The sequence below is a fragment of the Prionailurus viverrinus genome, chromosome B3, assembly GCF_022837055.1.
Source record: "Prionailurus viverrinus isolate Anna chromosome B3, UM_Priviv_1.0, whole genome shotgun sequence".
In the NCBI taxonomy this organism is placed as follows: domain Eukaryota; kingdom Metazoa; phylum Chordata; class Mammalia; order Carnivora; family Felidae; genus Prionailurus; species Prionailurus viverrinus.
In genome coordinates, this window is record NC_062566.1 from 101821329 (window position 1) to 101842576 (window position 21248).

The 21248-nt window shown below is 39.4% G+C and overlaps 1 protein-coding gene across 2 annotated transcripts in view; it reads left to right on the forward strand.

Moving 5' to 3' along the window:
- The window catches only part of DAAM1 (dishevelled associated activator of morphogenesis 1), a 175129-nt gene that overhangs the window by 8970 nt on the left and 144911 nt on the right, over positions 1 to 21248 (forward strand). Inside the window, exon 2 of one of the 2 annotated variants that reach the window (XM_047863974.1) lies at positions 14779 to 14861. The exons of the other annotated variant lie outside the window; for it this stretch is intronic. The gene's annotated coding sequence lies outside the window, so the exon portion shown is untranslated. The remainder of the gene's footprint in view (positions 1 to 14778; positions 14862 to 21248) is intronic. 2 annotated transcript variants of the gene reach the window in all.

Genomic DNA, 21248 nt, shown 5'->3' on the forward strand with positions numbered 1-21248 from the left:
TATAGAAGTTCCAAGAACTGTGGCAAGAAACTGCCGTGCCTCTGACATTTTCTGCTAAGGGACTGGTTTGAAATTTAAAAAAATAAAATACTATTTTTAGTTTGACCCAGTTTCTTTTCAGGCTGTGACTGAAGCCACCTTTCTTCCTCACTCCACCTTTGCCTACTACACTCCTTGGATTGTAATTTGAGTCTGGAAGAGCAGTGAATTGCCTCCTTGTCAGTCCTGTGCTCATAGCCTCCTTGTGGGAAAAGGACAAGGTTGTCTTCCATGGGCCAGGTTTCATGTGAGGGGAGCCACAATCACTGACCTCACCAAGGAGCGCGTCTTACCCCTAACCCCCTAATTGAGAAAAGGGAGCTGTGTGGTAGCAGAGGGTGGGGGCTGCTTACATTTGAATCCTCCCGAGCTCACATTGTTTTCCTGATGGAATATGTTGGGGGAAGTAGGTGGAGGGGAGGACAGAGGGAGTTATTGGGTCTCACTTATCTTATCATTTGTTTCCCTCTGGATCGCGTTTGTTTATACTGTCTCCTCGGGCCAGGAATTCCTCCAGCAGAAAGCATGCATACACGTGGGGATATTCAGATCTGATCCGAGCTTCCTTCTTCTTGTGTTCCATTTGCTGACTTGGCTTTCCTCTCTACAGCCTGATCTGAAAGGAGGGCTGGAGATATTTAACCTGTTTTCAATTCTTCTGTTATGTGGAAACGAGATCTTAAAACGGTGACTTGGGGCAAACATGTTAATGTCTTTTTGATGAGAAAAGAGGATGGTGATGAGTAGGCTTAAATCTAACATTTATGTAGAACTTACTTATGTTGGTAGAGAGTTTAGTCATGAGTGTTTGACACCTTGAAATGAAATCTCGTCACCATTTGGTTGCTGTGTTGCAATTACACAGAGAAAAAAGACACACCAATTAATTTTAAGTTCAGATGTGGGTAATCTTTGCAATTCATTTGAAATTCCCGGGCCTCAGTTTCCTCATCATGAACTGTTGTGAAAATTCTAAAATTTTGTGTGAATGGTGTCATCGTTAAATAATGACCTTACTTGTATGGTATTGTGTAATATTGATGATTATAATAGCCAGTGGATTTCCCTAGAATGGAGATCAGTGTGGGGGGGGGGGGTACCTCCATTTTCTCACCTTCAGAGTTTCCGATATTGGCCCCTGCTCTTAGCACTAAGAGACTCTGAAACTAAACCCTTAAAATCTGATCCCTCTTCTGTTCTTTTTTCTTTTTCTTTTTCTTATGTTTATTCATTTTTGAGAGAGAAAGAGAGAGACTAAGCAAGAACATGGGAGGGGCAGAGAGAGAGGGAGACACAGAATCTGAAGCAGGCTCCAGGCTCTGAGCTGTCAGCACAGAGCCCAACATGGGGCTCCATCTCACAAACTGTGAGATCATGACCTGAGCCCAAGTCAGATGCGCGACAGACTGAGCCACCCAGGAGCCCCAGATCCCGATCTGTTCTTAATTGAACAGCTTCTCGTCCTGTTCCCCAGCTTGGGGGCTCAGGAAGTTCCATAGGGTATAAGGGACAAGGCTAGAAAATGTCTTTGGGTGATCATCCAGTTCTGTTTAAATTGATAGACTCTTTAAACCAGAGTTTGACTACCAGTGGTATACAGGATGGATGTAGCCAGCTGTCATGTTTTGTTTGACTAACCCAGTGTTATTTTTAAAAATTGAATGATTTTAGCGAGTGTTTACGTTCTCATTTGGCACAGGCCTCACCACACCCTAGTGCCTCATACATAGCCACTTTGTTCAATGCAATATTTCTTTATCTCCTTGGACCTTGAAGGCATTTGAGTTTGTGATCCTTATTTAATTTAATTTATTTATTATTTTTGAGAGCCCCCTAAGTGGGTTTTGCGCTGTCAGCAAACCTGATGTGGGACCCGAACTTGTGAACCATGAGTTCATGACCTGAGCCCCCAGTTTGTATGTAAGCTACTGGTAACAAGAGTCTCTTCAAACCAGTGCTCTGGTAAACGACTCAATCCAGGGTATCTGAACCTCAGTGCTATTGGCATTTTGGACAGGATAATTCTTTGTTGTGGGGGCAATACTGTGTACCGTAGGATGTTTAGCAGCATCCTTGGCCTCTACCCACTAGATGCCAGTAACAACCTTTCCTCCAGTTGTAACAACCAAAAATGTCTCCAGACATTGCCAAAGGTCCCTGGGAGGGCAAAATTGGCCTTGGTTGGGAGCCAGTTGACAGATTTTGGATGGCCTGAGAACTTTTAAACATTGGACCAGGCTTAGATATTTAGGGATAAATTGGAATTCATCTGGGAAACTAAGCTACCCTGCTGTTTTTATTTATTTGGGCAGTTGGTGAGAGCAAAGTAAAGGTCAGTGGATTAGACCCTGTGGGGTCATTTCTCCATTCTTCCGTGACCACTGCCTGGGAGGCCAGCCACATTTTAAGGACATATTCTTGGTCACAACAGGGGACTCTGTGAGACACTGATGCTGGGTCAGGGCAAGCCTACCAGAGCTAGTGGGTAAACAACTTTGAAGCCCATGGCCTGTGTTGGTAGGTCAGTAATGTTATCTGTGGATAAGGAAGATGAGGCTTTGGGGAAAGAAAAGGTTTGCTCTGTCATTTTTGTCAAAGGCCAGAATGCTTAGAAAAGGGGAGGGGGGGCTTCAACCTTTAAAAATGACAGCTTATCTCACATTAGCAGTGTAGGAAGAACTCTGAAAAAGATTAACAGAGTGATGGGTTTTTGTTTGTTTGTTTGTTTTGTTTTTTGTGTTTTTTTTTTTTCCGCCTCTCCCTCAACCAAGAATGTCTTTAAAACTTGAGTCTAAAACTTGAGCTTTGGCAACACTCAAACTTGACTCTCAGAAGAGCATCGGGAAGAATTTCAGTGTACATGGGGGGAATGTTGTGAAGTTTTTAATTTTTTTTTTTAATGTTAATTTATTTTTGAGACAGAGAGAGACACAGCATGAGCAGGGAAGGGGCAGAGAGAGAGGGAGACACAGAATGTGAAGCAGGCTCCAGGCTCTTAACTGTCAGCACAGAGCCTGACGCGGGGCTCGAACTCACGAACTGTGAGATCATGACCTGAGCCGAAGTTGGATGCTTAACCGACTGAGCCACCCAGGCGCCCCGAAGTTTTAATTAACCAACCCAAATTCAGTTCTTGAGCAACTAATGAGACGATAACGCTTAGGGAAGCACACAGTTTCAGTTAAAAGAGAAGCCAAAGTCCTTTCTCAGAGGGTTGGGCAGGACTTCCGAAGGCTGGCTGTTGGTTCTCCGCCCTGGATGTGAGTCAGAATATCCTCTGGTGGATATAAAAAGATGCCTCAGGATTCTGATTTAGTAAATGTCCGGGTTTGGACCCAATCTCCAGGGTTCTTGAAACTCCCCAGGTAATTCTGATATTTAGCCAGGACTGAAAATGAGTGGGAAGAGCAAAAGATCTGAAAAACTTGAGACCTTATCTTCTTTTCAAGATGATTCCCTAGGAGATTGAATTTGCACATTAACCGGTTGTTTCAAAGAAAAGGAAGCAGAAACCACCCTATTACAAATGGCCAACACCAGGGTGCCTTTGCCCGAAAGTGGGTGAAAGTAGTAGTAGGTGCTCTTACTAGCTTCTGTTCTAGAAAATCCAGATCCTAGAGAGGATCTAGATATTTCACAGCTAGATTTCACTCAGTGAGTTTCTCATCAGACTCTTTTGGCTTCATAAACATAGGGTAGATTTGTTTGTTGCAAGTTTCCTTCCTTAACCTATGTCATGTGCCACCACAGAGCCCAGACTACAAAGTTCCAGTGTTATAACTACCAAAGGTGGGAAATAGAATAAAATGCCTCCTTTTACTTGGATTCTACTTAGAATTTCAGATCCAGATTTCATTCAAGCATAGCAGAGGCAAGGGAGTAACTAAGTTTCAGGGGGGAGATAGTATACTGGCCATTTTATGGACTATGTCATAAACCACGGAAGCAACACCTTAAAATATCATTCATTCATTTGTTCATTCATTCATTTGGCTTGTAAAATATGTTTTAATGTTGGGTGTGAACCCTTAAGAATGCTATTTTAAATTCCAGATTTTTTCCCTTGGAATACAAGAACTCTTGTTTTACTTAAATAAAGCTCAGATCATCCTCTGTCTTCTGCTCCTGAAATAAGCAAATTACATTGTGCAATAGGTGAAGAGTGTCTCCAATGAAAGATTTTTTTTGCTTTCACTGGCAAGTAGTTTCATGTCTTGTGTATTCGGATCATGTCCGGGTTTTCAAAGGAATGTTCATAGCATCAGTTATAGGAAGCAGTACTCTACAATCCCAAATCCACAGTTTTTCCAGTATTTGTTATGCCTGTAGATCAAGTCTTCTGCCCCCCAGTTCTTTTCTTCCCCAAGTGCTGATTTTGGTGTTCTAGGTGACCAATGTTTCCTGTGCTAGAGAAGAATTTGTTAGCATTACATGGTTTTAAAGGGAGAATGACTAATAGAAAGAATACAGTTTCTTTCTAAAAATTGTGGAAATGGTTACACAGTTTGTAAACATACTAAAAACCACTATACTATACATTTTAAATGGATGAATTTTATGGCATATGATTTTTATATCTCAATAAAGCTGTTAATTTTTTAAAAAGGCAAAAAAATCCTAAGTGCAACCTTAGAAACAGAATTTTAGTCCTTAGGGATAATATCTACGATGTATTTTCCCATTTCTTGTATCCATGAACATCTCAAATTTTTTCCTCTAAATAAGTGGATATAAATGCTGACAAAGGATATGTGTGGTAATTCCTTAATATTTATGGGCCATCCAAGACATTGGAAACTTTGTTATAAAGAAATTGTTGTATGGATTCTGGCTTATATTTTTTTCACACCTCCTCATCATGAGCTAGGGCATTAAAGGGTAGAAAGCTTTGTACTGTTTTATACTTACTGTGATGATAGGCTAAAGGTTTTGGTCATACATTTGGCTTAGTCACAATTTACTTTAAACTTGTTCCATATGATTATTTTGCAGGATTTTTCTGCTATAGAAGTCTTCACACTGTAAAAAGCAGTCAAGTATGTAATCTTGCCTATAAAGCTAACTGTGTGTGTTGGAAAAGGAATATTTCATTTATAAGGGATTATGTAGCTCAGCGTTTCTCAAATTTGGATTCATGATCCTTTGAGAAACACTGCATTAAAAGTTAAATTGCTGAATGTTTAGGTACTCACTTGGTGCCATGGGATCATAAACTCATGTGCAGAAGGTGGGCTCTGAGATCCTGTGATGTACTCTTTGGGTATAAGATGCTTATCCAGGCATATTAGTTTTATTGCTAGGTAACAAATTACCACAAATTTAGTGGTTTAAGACCCCACCAGGTCAAAAGTCTGGGCATGCTGTGGCTAGGTTCTCTGCTTAGGGTCTCAGCAGGCTAAGAGTCACGTGTCAGCTAAGGCTGCAGTTCTCATTTGGGGCTCAGGGATTCTTCCATGCTCTGTAGTTGTTGGCAGAATTTATTTCCTTGTGACTATAGGACGGAGGACTGCTAGTTGTTGGCCAGGGACTGCTTTTAGCTCCTAGAGGCCACCCACATTCCATGTCATGTGCCCACATTGGCAGTTCATACATGGATGTTTCCTTTCTTCCAGGCTAGCTGGAGCACATCTCTCTAACTTCCTTTTCTGCCCTCTGTCAGAGAAAAGGCTAAGTTTAAGGTCTCACCTGATTAGGTCAGACCCACCCAGGATAATCTCCCTTTAACCATACAATGTAACATAACCATGAGAGTAACGTCTCACGTTCATAGGTTTCACTCAAAAGGTAATGGGGAGTGTCATTTAAAGTTCTGCCTATTGTGGCTCCTGGGTGGCTCAGTCAGTTAAGCGGCCAATTCTTGATTTCAGCTCAGGTCACGATCTCACTGTGAGTACGAGCTCCTCTTAGGGCTCTGCCCTGACAGTGCTGGAGCCTGGTTGGGATTCTCTTTCTCTGCCTCTCCTCTGCTCGTGCTCTCTTGCTCTCTCTCAAAATAAATAAAACAACAACAAAAAAGTTAAAGCTCTGCCTGTCATAACAGATAACAGAAATTATGCCAATATACTGTTGATGATTAAGGTGAAAATCCAAAAACCCAGAAAATAAAGACACGTCACAAATGTGCTTCTGGACTCCCTTTCCCCTCTGTCTTCCTAAAATATCTCCTCCTCAGATGTATTGCTTTCCTTTCCTGCTTTTCTTGTTTCAAATTGCGTGGAAAATGAAGATTTAAAAAAAAAGTTTTATTATTGAAAGTTTCCTACACACACATACCCGTGTAGAATGACTAATATTGCTATTAGGATAATTTTACATATACTCACAGCTTCATCAATTATCAATTCATGGTGAGTTTTTCATTTTGACCCCCAACTACTTTATGTCAACTCTGGGTTTATTTTAAAGCAAATTCCAGACATCTTATAATTTCATTTGTAAATATTTTTAGTACTTCTGTCCAAAAATACCAGGACTCTCTTTAAAAATGTAACTAAAATACTATTATCATACCTAAAATAACTTATGTTATTTCTTTGAAGTTATCAAACATCTCATCAGTTTTAAAATTTACACTTTTTAAAAGTTTGTTAACTCGAGATTCCAATAAGTTTCATACATTGCAGTTTTTTAAATGTATATATTCATTAAGCCTCTATGCATCCTGTGCAGCATTTTTCTTGGCAACATGTGAAAAAAACTGTTGTTTGTCCTATAGAATTTCCCACAGTGTCGACCTCACAGTACAACATCTCTCTGTTTCCTCCATTTCATGTATATTAGTTAAGATGAAAAGAAGCGATGGACCTATCTGATCATTAGCGGTAGAAAAGCTTATTTGGTAAAAGGAATGTATAGTAAGTTACTCGATTCATGTTTGTATAAATAGAAAAATATTTGGGAGTAGAGCAAGTATGTTAGGTTTTTCAGACTCCTATTACTGAGAGCAGGCTAAGTGTTATATACTTATAGTGCATGAATTAGTGCCATTTAAATTCTTATAGGAAATATACAGCATATAGATTCATTAAGTGATACCTAGATTTGTTTAAATTTTGGCCTAAGTGTTTTTGTTGAATTGGGTTTTAGCTTCCATAAAAGGAGAAAAATTCTTAAGGAGAAAGGTATTTCATTTATGAGTTCTGGAAAATAACCAGATTTTAAAAATTGTGAAGATCATGAAACAACTGCTTTTTAATCATAGGGCATTGCTAGTTATTTCTTATCTGTAGGCTCTCCAAAGACATGTCCTTTATCCTCAGAGAACATGATATATATTTAAAATTCTTAACCTTGAAATATTCTATTTTAAAAAATGCAACGCTTAATATTATTTTAGGAGAACAATTTCATTTGACTGTCACTGAAAGAAAGAAGAGGTTATCTAATTTAAATTTTGTTTTGGAGGAAAAAATAGCTTTGGGTTGAGGTAAGTAACAGCTTACTTAGAGCATAATTACTTAGAAGAGGGGATACAAAACTTTTTCTATACAGGGACAGATAGGAAATCTTTTTGGCTTTGTAGGCCATGTTGTTCCTGTCAACTATTAAATTCTGCCATTATTGTAGGAAAAATAACCATAGACAATATGTAAACAATGGGTGTGGCAAGTTGGGGAGAACTGATGTCTTGACAATATTGAGTCATCTTGTCCATGAACATGGAATATCTCTCCATTTATTTCATTCTTCCTTGATTCATTCAGAGTTTTGTATTTTCTTCATATAGATCTTGTACACATTTTGTTAGACTTATACGTAAGTATCTCATTTTGAGGGGTGCCTACTGTCAATGGTATTGTTTTTAATGTCATTTTTTACTCTTCCATTGTTGGCATGTTGGAAAGCAATTGACTTATTATTAACCTTATATCCTGCAACCTGTTTTTTTTTTTTTTTGTAGATAGTCTTTATCAAGTTGAGAAGGTTCCTTTGTATTCCTAGTTTATGGAGGGTTTTTATCATGAGTGGGTGTTGGATTTTGTCAAATACTTTTCCTGCATCTATGAATATGATCATGTGATTTGCTTACCTGGGACAAATCCCACTTGACTGTAGTATATAATTCACCTTGTACGTTGTTGGATTCAATTTGCTAATGTTTTTGAGGATTCTTACATCTGTGTTCATGAGAGGTACTGCCCTATTTTTTCTTGTAATATATTTTTCTGGTTATGAGCATAGTGCTGGCTTCATAGGATGAGGTAGGAAATATTTCCTCTGCTTATATTCTCTGAAAGATTGTAGAGAATTGGTATACTTTTTCCTTAAATGTTTGATAGAATTCACCAGTGAACCTATCTGGGCCTGGTGCTTTCTGTTTTATAAGGTTATTAATTACCGAGTTCTCTGTTTTTATTAAGGCCTGTATGCAGAAACTGATCTGATAGTCTATGCTAAAGAATAATTTTCAAAGAGTTAAAAAAATAAGATTCTCAAAATTATAAAATAAACACATCAACAACTTTGTTTATTAGAAGGAACCAGAAGGATGTTAGGACCAGTTCAGAAGATAATTTTAAAAAAAATTAATTTTTATTTATTTTTGAGAGAGAGACAGAATGCGAGTGGGTTGGGGCAGAGAGAGAGGGAGACACAGAATCCGAAGCAGGCTCCAGGCTCTGATCTGTCAGCACAGAGCCCGACGCAGGGCCGAAACTCAAGAGCTGCGAGATCATGACGAGCTGAAGTCGGACGCTCAACCGACTGAGCCACCTCAAAAGGCACCCCTCAAAAGATCATTTAAAATACAGATATATCTCTATCCATTGATCCATCCACCTGTCCATAATCAGAAATGCTGAAATAAATTTGTAGTAGATACAAAACTAGTTAATATCCTAAAGGACTATAAAAATTCATGTTTTCTTTTCTGCATGTATGTAAATCAGTTGTATCTCTGCCAGGCAAAACCTCTTTGCTGTGTTATAGATAAGAGCCATTACATTGTTGTATGCTTTTTTAGGAGTTAATTCCTACTCCCACAAAGCTGTGAAATAGTCTGGCCCAGTGGGTTCTCAAACTTGTTTGTTTTAGGGTTTTTGATCTTTTTTTTTTTTTTTACTCTTATAATTAATTTATTTTTTATAATTTACATCCAAGTTAGCACATGGTGCAACAATGATTTCAGGAGTAGATTCCTTAAGCCCCTTACCCATTAAGCCCATCCCCCCTCCCACAACCCCTCCAGCAACCCTCTGTTTGTTCTCTATATTTAAGAGTCTCTTATGTTTTATTTTCAGGGTTTTTGATCTTATGAAGTATTGAAGAACCCAGAAAAATTTGTGTAATGTATTAATTAGATTAGAATCAGAATTGAGAAACTTTAAAACTGTTCTTTCATTAAAAAAAATAATAATGAAACCTATTTTATGTTATCATCTGGATTGATGACTTCATCCTGAGTATTGAAAGTTTTGGAAAATTCCCCTGTGTACTTGTTGAGAGAATGAGAGAGAAATGGCAAATAACATCTTGATATTATTATGAAAACAGTTTTGAACTCATAAACACCCTGACAAGGCCTGAGGCTCTCCAGGCCTTCCCAAACCACACTTGAGAGAACCACTGGCCTAGTTAAAAGGAAAAAAAAAAAAAAAAAAAAAAATGTCAAAGATAATCCCTGTAGGACCTGCTAGACCACAAATAGCATTCTACTGAAAAGATACCCAGTCATCTGTTTTACCCCTTTCTAAATTTTAGGTTTTTTCTTAACAGTAGTCCCTCCTTTGACAAATGTTATCCTGCCCAGCATGGCCCATTATCAAGGCTATTTTGAAACTATTACGTCGGAAATTTATTTTATTTTTTGATTAGAAAAGTAATACAGGTTACTATATGAACCCATATGAAAGAAAAAAAATAGGAAGTATAAAGGAATAGAGAAGCATCTTACCAAGGAGTCAAATAATGTTAACATTAGGGGCATACATCTTTATGAAGTTTAACAAAAATTTTTTGATTATTATCTATGCTTTTTTTGTTTCCTTCCCCCAACTAGATATTGACATAAGCATTTTTCATGTTATTAAACCTTTTTGAAAAAATTCAAGTATAGTTGACACTAAAACTCTCTTTTATTGTGGTAAAAAACACATGGAATTTACATCTTAACCCTTTTTAAGTATATAGTTCCATAGTGTTAAGTATATCTGCATTGTTGTGAAACATCTCTAGAACCTTTAAGCCTTGCAGAACTGAAACACTGTATCACTTCAGCAACTCCCCTTTTCTCCTCCCCCACCCCCACTGCCTCAGCCCCTGATAACCACCATTCTACTCTTTTTATTAATGTGACACCGTAGATATGTTAGGGAAGTGGAAGCATGCAGTATTTGTTATTTTGTGGCTGGCTTCTTTCACTTAGCAAAAGTCTTCAAGATTCATCCATTTTGTAGTATGTGATAGGACTTCCTTTTTTTTTTTTTTTTTTTTTTTCTTTAAAGCTGCATAGTATTTCATTACATCATATTTTGTTTATCCATTACAACTATATCCATTTTGGACATTCAGGTTGCTTCCACCTCTTGGCTATTGTGGATAATGCTCCTATGAACTCGCGCATGCAAATACCTCTTTGAGACCATGCTTTCAATTTTTTGCGATATACCCAGAGCCTGGTTCATCTGGTAGCTTTCTTTTTAATATTTTGAGATCCTGCCATACTGTTTTTAATAGCACCTGTGCCATTTTACATTCCCACCAACAAAAATGTTTGGTTTTTTTTTATGGTAGTTATCCTAATGAGTGTGAACTTATTAAAATTCTTAATAAACTTCTTAGCTGGCTGCATGTATTTCTATTTTATGTGCTGTTGTAGGGTAATCATTTTCCTAATGTTTTTCCATTAAAAACCACTTGAACATCTTTTTTATGTCTCAGATTTTTTTTAAGGATGCATTCTTAGATATGAAATAAATGGGTCAAAAGATATAGAATTTTAAAGTTTTTTATAAGTGCTGCCAAATTGTCCTCAAGAAAGGTTTTGCCAGTCGACACTGATGAGGGTATGAAAGGATCTTTCACTTCACATGTGTTATGCTGAGTATTGTTATCTTACAATTATCTGTGACTGAACAACTGGCAAATGCTATCACATTGTATTTTAACTTGCGTTTTAGAAATTTGTTCAATAGAACTTTTTTTCCCAAGGCCATTTGTATTATTTCTTTCTCAGACGGCCTGCTTGCCCATGTATCTGTTTAAATCTCAATGTTTTAAACAGATAAGAGATTAATTAGCAATGCAAATATGAAGCTCCCGGAACTTTTCATAAATGCAGTAAACCATCATGGAACCCGTTAGAAGGAAACTTATGAGAGCTTCAGGCACATTTAAAATGACTGAAAATATTTCTCTGTGATTAAGGGTCTCGGTGCAGATTTACATAATTACTTATCTCAACAAGCCCTTTCCTCATTATGTGAAGGAAAACCTTAGGTCAGCTCCTGTCATTTTATGGCCCATTTGCATTTCCTGGAGTTGGCCTCAGTTGTTTCTTACTATATGCGCTTTTTCTGCTGACTGTGAGGCTGTGCTACATAGAAGGCATTTCTGAAGGCAGAGGGGACAGGGAGATGATATGTAGTTTTTCCATTGGACTGCACATGTTTGGAAGAATAGGAGGTAGAACAATGAAATAATCCAAATATTATGAGGAGGGAGGCAGAAGTTTATATTAGACTGGTTTATGTGATAAAAGAAATGTTATACCCAGTGCTTTTTGTTTATAAATCGTATTGTAAAACAGATATTCACATGCTTAGCTAAAATATTTAAAGCATCTTGCCTATACAACACCTAATGTTACCAAAAATGCTGTATTTATCACAGTCCAGTTGTCTTCATGTCAGTGTGTCATAAGTCCATATTGTGGGGGAAATTGATTTTCTCCTACCTCAAGTGCTCTAGGTTTGTTCTCATTTAAACAGAAAATAGTTCTCTACCAAGCAAGGAGGGAGGTTCATGTTCTAAAACTAATTTTAGATGGTTATGGTAATTCAGTAATAGAACAGAATGCAGTGTTTACCGGTATACTTTAGAGAAGACAGCTTAGTGTTATCATGGCTCTGCTCACATCCTTTTTTTCTGGGACTCTGTTCTGAGGCACCGTGGCTGTCTGTCCTCCTTCGCGAAGTAACAAACAAAATGCGGAACATAACCCACAGAGCTTTCTGGTAAGGCCAGTGTTGACAGATTCTCCCTGTGTATTTGTTTGGGAGACATGGTCTGACCCCGTGGTGTAGAGGCTTTTGAGAGGATTCTCCAGAGTAAGGGCCAAGATCCTGAGGAGGAGTCTTCTTTGGCACTCTCCTTTCTGAAATGTCAATTCATGTCTTCCTAGCCTGGAAGAATAGATATTTCTCCCCAGCTGATTCGTTAGTTCCTAGGCATCATTCAGATCACAAGTGGCTTGACTCATTGTAAAATTGGCTGATGGAACAGAATTTCCAAGAGTACCAAATGCAGTTGTAAGTGGGAAACCAGACACTTTATTCACACATTCTGTGGACAAATGACATCTCCAATGCAAAATGGACTGTGAAATATTTTATCTTAATTTTCCACAACGCTTTCTTGATTTGCAATGGCAAAATCCTGTAGGAAATAGAATAGAGATTATAAAGTCTTTTATTCTGTGGCTGATAAAGATCTGCATTAAAAGAATTGAAACGTACTTTTCTTGTTAATGGCAAGGAGTTCCATATTGTTTTATGAATTTACAAAAAAAAGGTTAAAAAAATGTAAAACACTGAGGCCCTGTCATTTTCTGATTTAGCCAATCCCAGGTAACTCTTATTATAAAAGTTATAAGTGGAATATATGACTGATGGAGTCACAATTTGTAGCTTTATGTAAGTTTCATTATTTAAAGGGACTCGTCCTAAGCATGCCAAGCTTTGACACTTTGTAAGATAGACCATCATTAATTTCTACCAAGATTGGCAACTATTATTTGGTTTGTGTTTACTGAGATTCTCAAATGTGTAATTTATCTTCTATTGAAGAAACACTTTTATTTTACTTTATTGTTATTTTTAAAAAAGATTTTATTTATTTATCTATTTATTTATTTAACATCCAAGATAGGTAGCATATAGTGCAATAATGATTTCAGGAGTAGATTCCAGTGATTCATCCCCTCGGTATAACACCCAGTGCTCATCCCAACAAGTGTCTTCCTTAGCGCCCCTTGCCGATTTAGCCCATCTCCCACCCACAATCCCTCCAGCAACCCTCTTTGTTCTCTGTATTTAAGTCTCTTATGTTTTGTCCCCCTCCCTGTTTTTATATTCTTTTTGCTTCCCTTCCCTTATGTTCATGTGTTTGGTCTCTTAAATTCCACATATGAGTGAAGTCATATGATTTTTGTCTTTCTCTGACTAATTTCGCTTAGCATAATACCCTCTCGTTCCATTCACGTTGTTGCGATGGCAAGGTGTCATTCTTTTTGATTGCTGAGTAATACTCCATTGTATATATATATACACGCCACATCTTCTTTATCCATTCATCCGTCGATGGACATTTGGGCTCTTTCCATACTTTGGCTATTGTTGATAGTGCTGCTGTAAACCCTGGGGTGCATGTGCCCTTTTGAAACAGCACACCTGTATCCTTTGGATAAATACCTAGTAGTGAATTGCTGGATCGCAGGGTAGTTCTATTTTTAATTTTTTGAGGAACCTCCATGCTGTTTTCCAGAGTGGCTGTACCAGTGTGCTTCCTCCCAGCAGTGCAAAAGATTTTAGTTTGTAAAGTAATCTCTGTATCCAACAAGGGGCTCGAATTTAACAACCCTGAGATCAAGAGTTGTGTGCTCTACTGACTGAGCTAGCCAGGTGCCCTGTAAAGAAACATTTTTAATACCTAGGTCCATATTATGGCAACAACACTATGGTTTACTTAGTATAATCATCTAGTTGATTGTACTAGAGGGAGGGATGAACTTTTTTGACGTGAGAATTTAAAAACAAATTTTTTTTAATGTTTATTCATTTTTGAGAGACAACGTGAGCAGGGGAGGGGCAGAGAGAGAGGGAGACACAGAATCTGAAGCAGGCTCCAGGCCCCGAGCTGTCAGCACAGAGCCCGAGGCGGGGCTCGAACTCATGAACCGTGAGATCATGACCTGAGCCGAAGTTGGACACTCAAGCGACTGAGCCACCCAGGTGCCCCGAGAATTTTTTTTTATAGTATCAAACAGAAAGCCCTGATTATTATAGTAGGATAACTAATACAAGCAATTAAGTCAAAATTTCAAACCACATTATGATGGCTAATGTAGTAAGAAACTCTCCTGTGGGGGACTGCAAATTCTTTAGACTGCTATCTGCTTATGTGACTTTGGCCAAGTGTCTTGGGCTTCCATTTCCTCAGATGTAAAATGGTGAGGTTTGAATTAGCTCACCAGTTCTGTGACAGTTTTGTTGTCTCCAGTGGCTTTTAAAGGAGTGTAGCAGTCACTGTCTGAGTTGGCCCTGAGTGTTCTGCATCAGAAGTCAAGATGACCCCTTTTTAGACCTAGCAAATTGAAACCTGGAGTAAGTGATTTGCCTACTAATAAATTTAGTATAATGATAGAGTTAGAGCTCAGGTCTCCAATAACCTCTTAGATACCTATCTGACACAGTCTGGATGTCACATGCACATGTCCTTTCCCCCACTTTCTCTTCCCCACACAGCCGTGGCAGACAGCGTTTATCTAATGCTTATCTAATGTGACATTTCTTTCCTACTCAGCCTGGACATGGCCTCAACCCTTCTCGAAGCAATATTCTAACAGCCACAGCTAACAGACAAGGGGATCTAACTGGTTCGACGTTGTAAGTAGTAGAATCTTTCAAATAAAAAAAAGTCACAGATGGTTTTTTACGGAGATTTACTTGTTTAATTCAAGTGGAATATTGCGGCCTTCTCTTTCGTACCGGTTCCCAGCGTGATGATTCCTTTTTAATTAAAGGAAATTCTAGATTCCCACATGACCTTGAATTCAGTAACATTTTAAATGAATTTGTGATGAATCCCAACATACAGATGCATTTGGAAGATGGCATACATATCTGTGTGAGACATTTTCGTGTTTATGAATTATTGCCTTTGTTCACCACCCCGCCAACCAAAAGACAGGTATTAGAAACCATTACTTTATACCAGTTTGTCTTTTTTTCTTGGTTTCAGTTTAAATTTTTATTTTATTTATTTATTTTTTTTAAATATATATATTTTTTAACGTTTATTTATTTCTGAGACAGAGAGAGACAGAGCATGAACGGGGGAGGGTCAGAGAGAGGGAGACACAGAATCTGAAGCAGGCTCCAGGCTCTGAGCTGTCAGCACAGACCCCGACGCGGGGCTCGAACTCACGGACCGCGAGATCATGACCTGAGCCGAAGTCGGACGTTTAACCGACTGAGCCACCCAGGCAGCCTACAGTTTAAATTTTTAAAGTAGGATTGAGTTTTCATTTTAAGGGATCTCATCAGTGGTTTTCATACTATGTGCTGTAGAGTCCCAATTCTAGGAGGTGGGGAGAGTCCCCCTTTCCCCACACCCCTTCTGGCTCTAACCAGCCTGTTTTCATTCAAAGTCTTCTATATATTGAGGTTCTCCATGAGATTTCATTTGGATAAAGGGTTTCACAGCTTTAAAAAAATTGAAAAACACTGATAATCCCACCTTCCCATTTTACTCAGAATGGTTTGGAGTTACCCTATTAACACTGGAGCCAGGCTGAGGACCCCGATGGTCCAATTTGCAGGTCACTCTTCAACCCCTTACCTGAGCTGCTGCTCAGAGGACCAGTGGAGGATGTAAACTAACACCACTGCCAGCTGAGTGCAGCGGGCACTTATGTAGAAGGAGAAAATGTTTACTTTATATGGAAAGAAAAATTGTTTATGTTATAATGCCAGGGGAGGGACTCACGTCTATTTTTATTCCACCCTTGAATAAAAGGTTATGTTGTGTACATATTTGTAAATGTTTGTCTTGTTTGGGTGTGGGCTTCTCTTACTTATTTGGGCTGGGTGGCGGGATGGTGAAGCTTTTTTTTTTTTTTAACCTTTATGTTAAACCAGTAGAGAGCGATGCCACCGGCAGAAGAATGCTTCCCTTCTCTTTTCTCCCAGTGCTGTTCTCCTTCCCATGCTGTGGCGTGCTTTCCCGTGTCCTGGGTTTAAGCACTGTCGAAGCAGAGTCTTTCCTGGATTTTGCCTTTGATAAAGGACGGTCTCATTTCAGGATTCATTTCTCTGCAGTGCTCATCTATTGCCATTATTAAAATCAACATGCCATTAAGATCCCAGCCAAATAGGATACTTACCATACGTGGCCTGGGCTACCCTTTTCTGCCTGTGGCATTAGCACAAAGCCAAATGTCCCTCCGAAGCCCGCTGTGATTTCCAGGACTTGCTTTCCTCATTGACCTTGGCCGTTTGGGGCTGTAGGTGATCCAGGATAACTGGAGTGAATGTCTGGTGACTGATTGCAGAGGGTGGGCCCCATACCTGGCTGTGGGATGTTAAGTGCTTCTGGTTCCTCCTCTTCCTGGTTGGCAGGAAGTGCTGACTGCTCCCACAGACCCCGTGACAGGCCACTTGCTTTCTTGCCCACTTGGGAAGGTTCTTACCTCTCTTGTGGAGACGCTTTTCTTTAAACTGCAGCAAAGCCAAAATGGTTTGCTTTGGCCAGTAGTCTCAACCTCTTCCTTTCCCATATGTTTTAACAGATATGATGAGAAAGGGAAAGCACTTTTCTCTGGCCCAGGTCACTTTTTACCAAAACAGTGGAGGGAAAAGTTAGGAGGTAAAAGGAGAAAGAAGAAAAGCACATAGGAGGATGTTACATCAGAATACTGATTCTCAGATAATTGAGTGGTAATTTTTGTGCCTGAGTCGTGAAGCTGAACTGTAAAGGAAGTTTGGGGAGCCTAGTGGAAGACCTCATTCGAGAAGGAGTCTCTTCGTGCCATTTTCCACCCGGAAATTAAAATAGCTATCTGCTGTCTTACTCTTTCCACCGTCAGCTCTCCAACAGACCGTTTTCTCTCAGGAAGAATTAGGACGGCGAATTACAAGTTCTTGGTCCGCTAAGGACAGGCTCTCTGAGAGCTTTAGTTACCTGAGCACTTCACCAATATCACTCTAGAGAGAGCCTCATCGAGCAGCCTTCGGGGGCAAAAGTTTGGTGAGCAACAGGACTCTGAAGGGCCCATCAAGTATATATGACACTTAATGTGCTTTGGTGGAAATATTTTTTACTAGTGGTAATTTAGTCTTCTTAACCAGGGCGTGTTAAAATGTCCACCACTCATCTCTTTGTCACTGGAATTACTGATTAGTTGGCTATAATCTGACCAGAATGACTGGTAAAAAGAGTAGGAGTATAACCTCAAGGATTATTACCCAGAAGCTGTTTTTCAAAGGCATCCCTGGGGGGTGGGGGTGGGGGGGAGACATCCCTAGAAATCTGAGTAAGATCTATAGTCTAGTTAACTGTGATGTTCCTGGTTTTGATAATATATCATGGTTATGGTTATGTAAGCTATTTCCAATGGGGGAAGCAGGGAACTTTTCTGTACCTTTTTTTTTTTTTTTTTTTTTTTTTTTCTGGTAACTTCTTGTGAGTCTGTGGTTATGGCAAGATAAAAAGTTAAAAATACCCTGCGAAGAATAATTATCACTCCGGGTAAGACATTTCAGGTCTGACTTTGTTTGCTTTTTGCTTCCTGTCCCTGCTACCTCCCTTCCTTCTTTCTTTTAATGCTTTATTGAGAGATATTTCACATACAAAAATCATGTATTTTAGAGTAAATTTAATGGTTATTGTCCCAGTTCATTGGCTTATTCAGAGTTGTTACAACCATCACCACTATCTAATTCTTAAACATGTTCTTTCTTTTAAAAATTTTTTAAAAGGTTTTTTTATTTAAGTAATCTCTATACCCAACATGGGGCCGGAACTCACGACCCTGAGATCAAGAGTAGCACGCTCTTTGGACTGAGCCAGCCAGGCTCCCTTGATCCTAGCACATTTTCAACTTTCCCGAAAGGAACATCATAGGCATAAGCAGTCATCTGTGACTGTGGACATCCTTCTCGTCCTCCCATCCCCAAATCCATCCCAGGCAACCATTAATCCTCTTTCTGCCCAAATAGATAGATTGGCTTGTTCTGGACATTTCATACAAATGGAGTCATACGACATGTGGCCTTTTTTGACTGGTTTCTTTGATTTAGTATAGTGTTTTCAAAAGTTCATCCATTCACCACATGTACCAGCATTTAATTCTTTTTTGTTGCCAGATAATATTTCATTTTATGGATATACCACATTTTGTTTATTCGTGGACATTTAGGTTGCTCCCATTCTTAGGTTATCACAAACAGTGCTGCTGTCAATATTTGTGTACAAGTTTTTGCGTGAACACATGTTTTCAGTGTTCTTGGGTAAATACCTAAGTATAGAATTGCTGGGTTATATGGAGACTCTATGTTTAACGTTTTGAGGAACTGTCAAATTGTATTCCAGAGTGGCCATACCATTTTCTGTTTCTGCCAGCAGTGAATGAGGATTCCAATGCCTTTACATCCCAGGTGTTTCTTAGATACTATATTTGTCTATTTTAGTTGTGTTTATGGAAGGCCTCCTGTTGTCTTGGTGGGTATGGGAACCGGGACCTGAATGATGATTTTGGAGGAAATGAAACAAATGAAAATCAAGTAAATTATTTTCAGACTGGCTCAGTGTAGTGCTGGAAACCTTTCAGCCCTGAGCGTACAAACCTTCCTGTTTGACTGGATATGACATTACCAGGAATTTTACTTTCCTGCTTTCGTTCTCCCTGAGGAGAAAAAAGAAATATGTCTTTTCCTCAGCTAGACGTGGAGGGTTCAAACACACATAAAAGACCCCTGAGTTATTAACAATTCCACAGGAACATGTACTTGGTTTATGCCCAGAATAGTTTCTCTCCAGTCATTCTCTCGGTGCTTCCTCTGTGCTGTTCTCCGCCGGAGCGTAACCTAAGCGCTGAATCAAGGTTTGTTCAGTCGGTGTTTGGAAAAGAAACGGTGACTGGATGCTGGTCAGCTGGCTCGGGGCTGCTGGCAAGACTGGCCTAGACCATGCTTTCTGCAGGCTGCAACCTCTCAGGCTTGTTAAAGGCCTGTAGCGGGCGGTGGTTGTGTTTGCCGTGTCTGAGGTCAGGATGACAGGACCTTTCATAATCCCCCATGGCAGTGAACAGGCAGGTTCAGAGATCCTGGAAATGGCCAGTGCACCGTCCAGAGACAAGATCCCAGATCCTTTGCTCTGTGTGGGACCTGCGGAGCAGGCAGGGAAGGGAATAACAAGCAATGTTGTTTCTTAGTTCTGGTACATAGATCTAACTCCCGCTGTCTTCTGGCCACTGTTGGTTACTTTTGGTTATACACTGGCAGTAAGCAATTGGATTATTTTGCTACTGAAACCACACTGTGGCAGAGAAGGCCTGCCTCTTATGACTGCTTTTCTTACGTTCCCTATTTCTATGCTTGTGGAAAAGAACTTTATGAATGTTTGCGATCTGGTGGATTGCCTCCAGATTTTCATTCACACACCAGTGTGAGTCTCTGTGACACAGGGCAGGTTTAGAAGGTGAGTGTTGTTCCCTGGGGCCTCTCTAGCCCTGTTTCAGCTGGTCTGCTCTTCTGAGAGCTGTATAGTCATACCTCCTCTGACTTGCCAGAGTCCCTCCCTGAAATGACTTAAATCAGGACAAGACTTCATGATCCTATCTCTTTTCCCTTAAAAACTGTCCATCTCAGACGCATGCATTCAGTGTCCTGTATTATCTCTGTCGAGTCAATATCTTTCATTAAAATGAGGTTGGGGGATGGCACCTGGGTGGCTCAGTTGGCTAAGCCTCTGACTCTTTCTTGATAGTGGCTCAGGTCATGATCTCAGTTTGTGGGATCGAGTCCTGTGTCGGGCTCTGTGCTGATAATGTGGAGCCTGCTTGGGATTGTCTCTCTCCCTCTCTCTGCCCCTACCCCCCTCTAAATAAGTAAACATTAAAAAAAAGTTAAAAAATAAAATGATGTTGGGCGTGTATATATATATGTATATGTGCGTGTGCGTGTGGGAGGGTGTGATTTTTTGGATAGCTGCCTATTTATTACAACCCATTGCAAATTGCCTATGCATTTTATTATGCCTCTATTTCATAGATTTGCACCCCCCCCTCAACAAAAGATTTTAGGTTTAGCCATTTCAAGGGTCAATTTCATATCACCGTGAAGTATTGATATACTTTAAGATTAGAGTAACAGTTGATGTGTTGTCTGTTGGCTACCCTATTATGTAATTTCTACAGTAATTAATGTATTTGGCTTAATTACTTCAATTGGAACTTAAAGAATTGAATTCTAAATCTATACATAATGTATTTCTTTTGACTTACTGTGGTCCAGCCATGACTGGGTTGAGAGTTCATAATGCCTTCCCATATTCCCCCAAATAGGAGTTTCCTGCAGTTTAAAAATGTTCTAAGCAGATATTTGTTCATCTGGCATTGTGTTTGACCTGGTCTTGGGAGAAAGAAAACTGTCTGAAAAAGGCTGGTTCTCATGTGGTGGGGGACAGAAAACTGGTTCCTCCTAATCTGTATATGTGCCTTTTTTGTTACTGGCCCCAGTGAACTCAAAGAGGCAGACTGTGTGATCTGCCAGGTCTCAGGATTAGCTCCGTGTGAGTGTCTGTGACTGATTTCGAAGGCATCAGTCACCACAGCATTTCATACAGCTACCTTCAACCTGAGTACTGTAAGTGGCTTATCTGTGTTACATTTTATCCAGTGTAAATCCAGTGTTATTCGATAAACGAAAGTCATCCTTTTGTCTCTATGTGACATTTTCACCTTTGAGGTCTTCTGATTACATCATTGTTATGAGAGGTCTGAGGTTTGATTCTTCTAAATAAAATATGTTCTATGCTGTCCAGTATGGCAGCGAGTAGCCATATGTGACTATTTAAATTCTAATTAGTTACAATTAATTACAAATTGCATTTGTCCGTCACACTAGTCACATTTCAGACCTCCACTAGCCACACATGGCTAGTGGCTACTCTTTGGGAAAGTGCAGAGATAGAACACGTCCATCGCCATGGAAAGTTGGCTGACTGTAGACTTTTCTCTATCCTATAAAATCCAGGCAAGACATTAATCACGG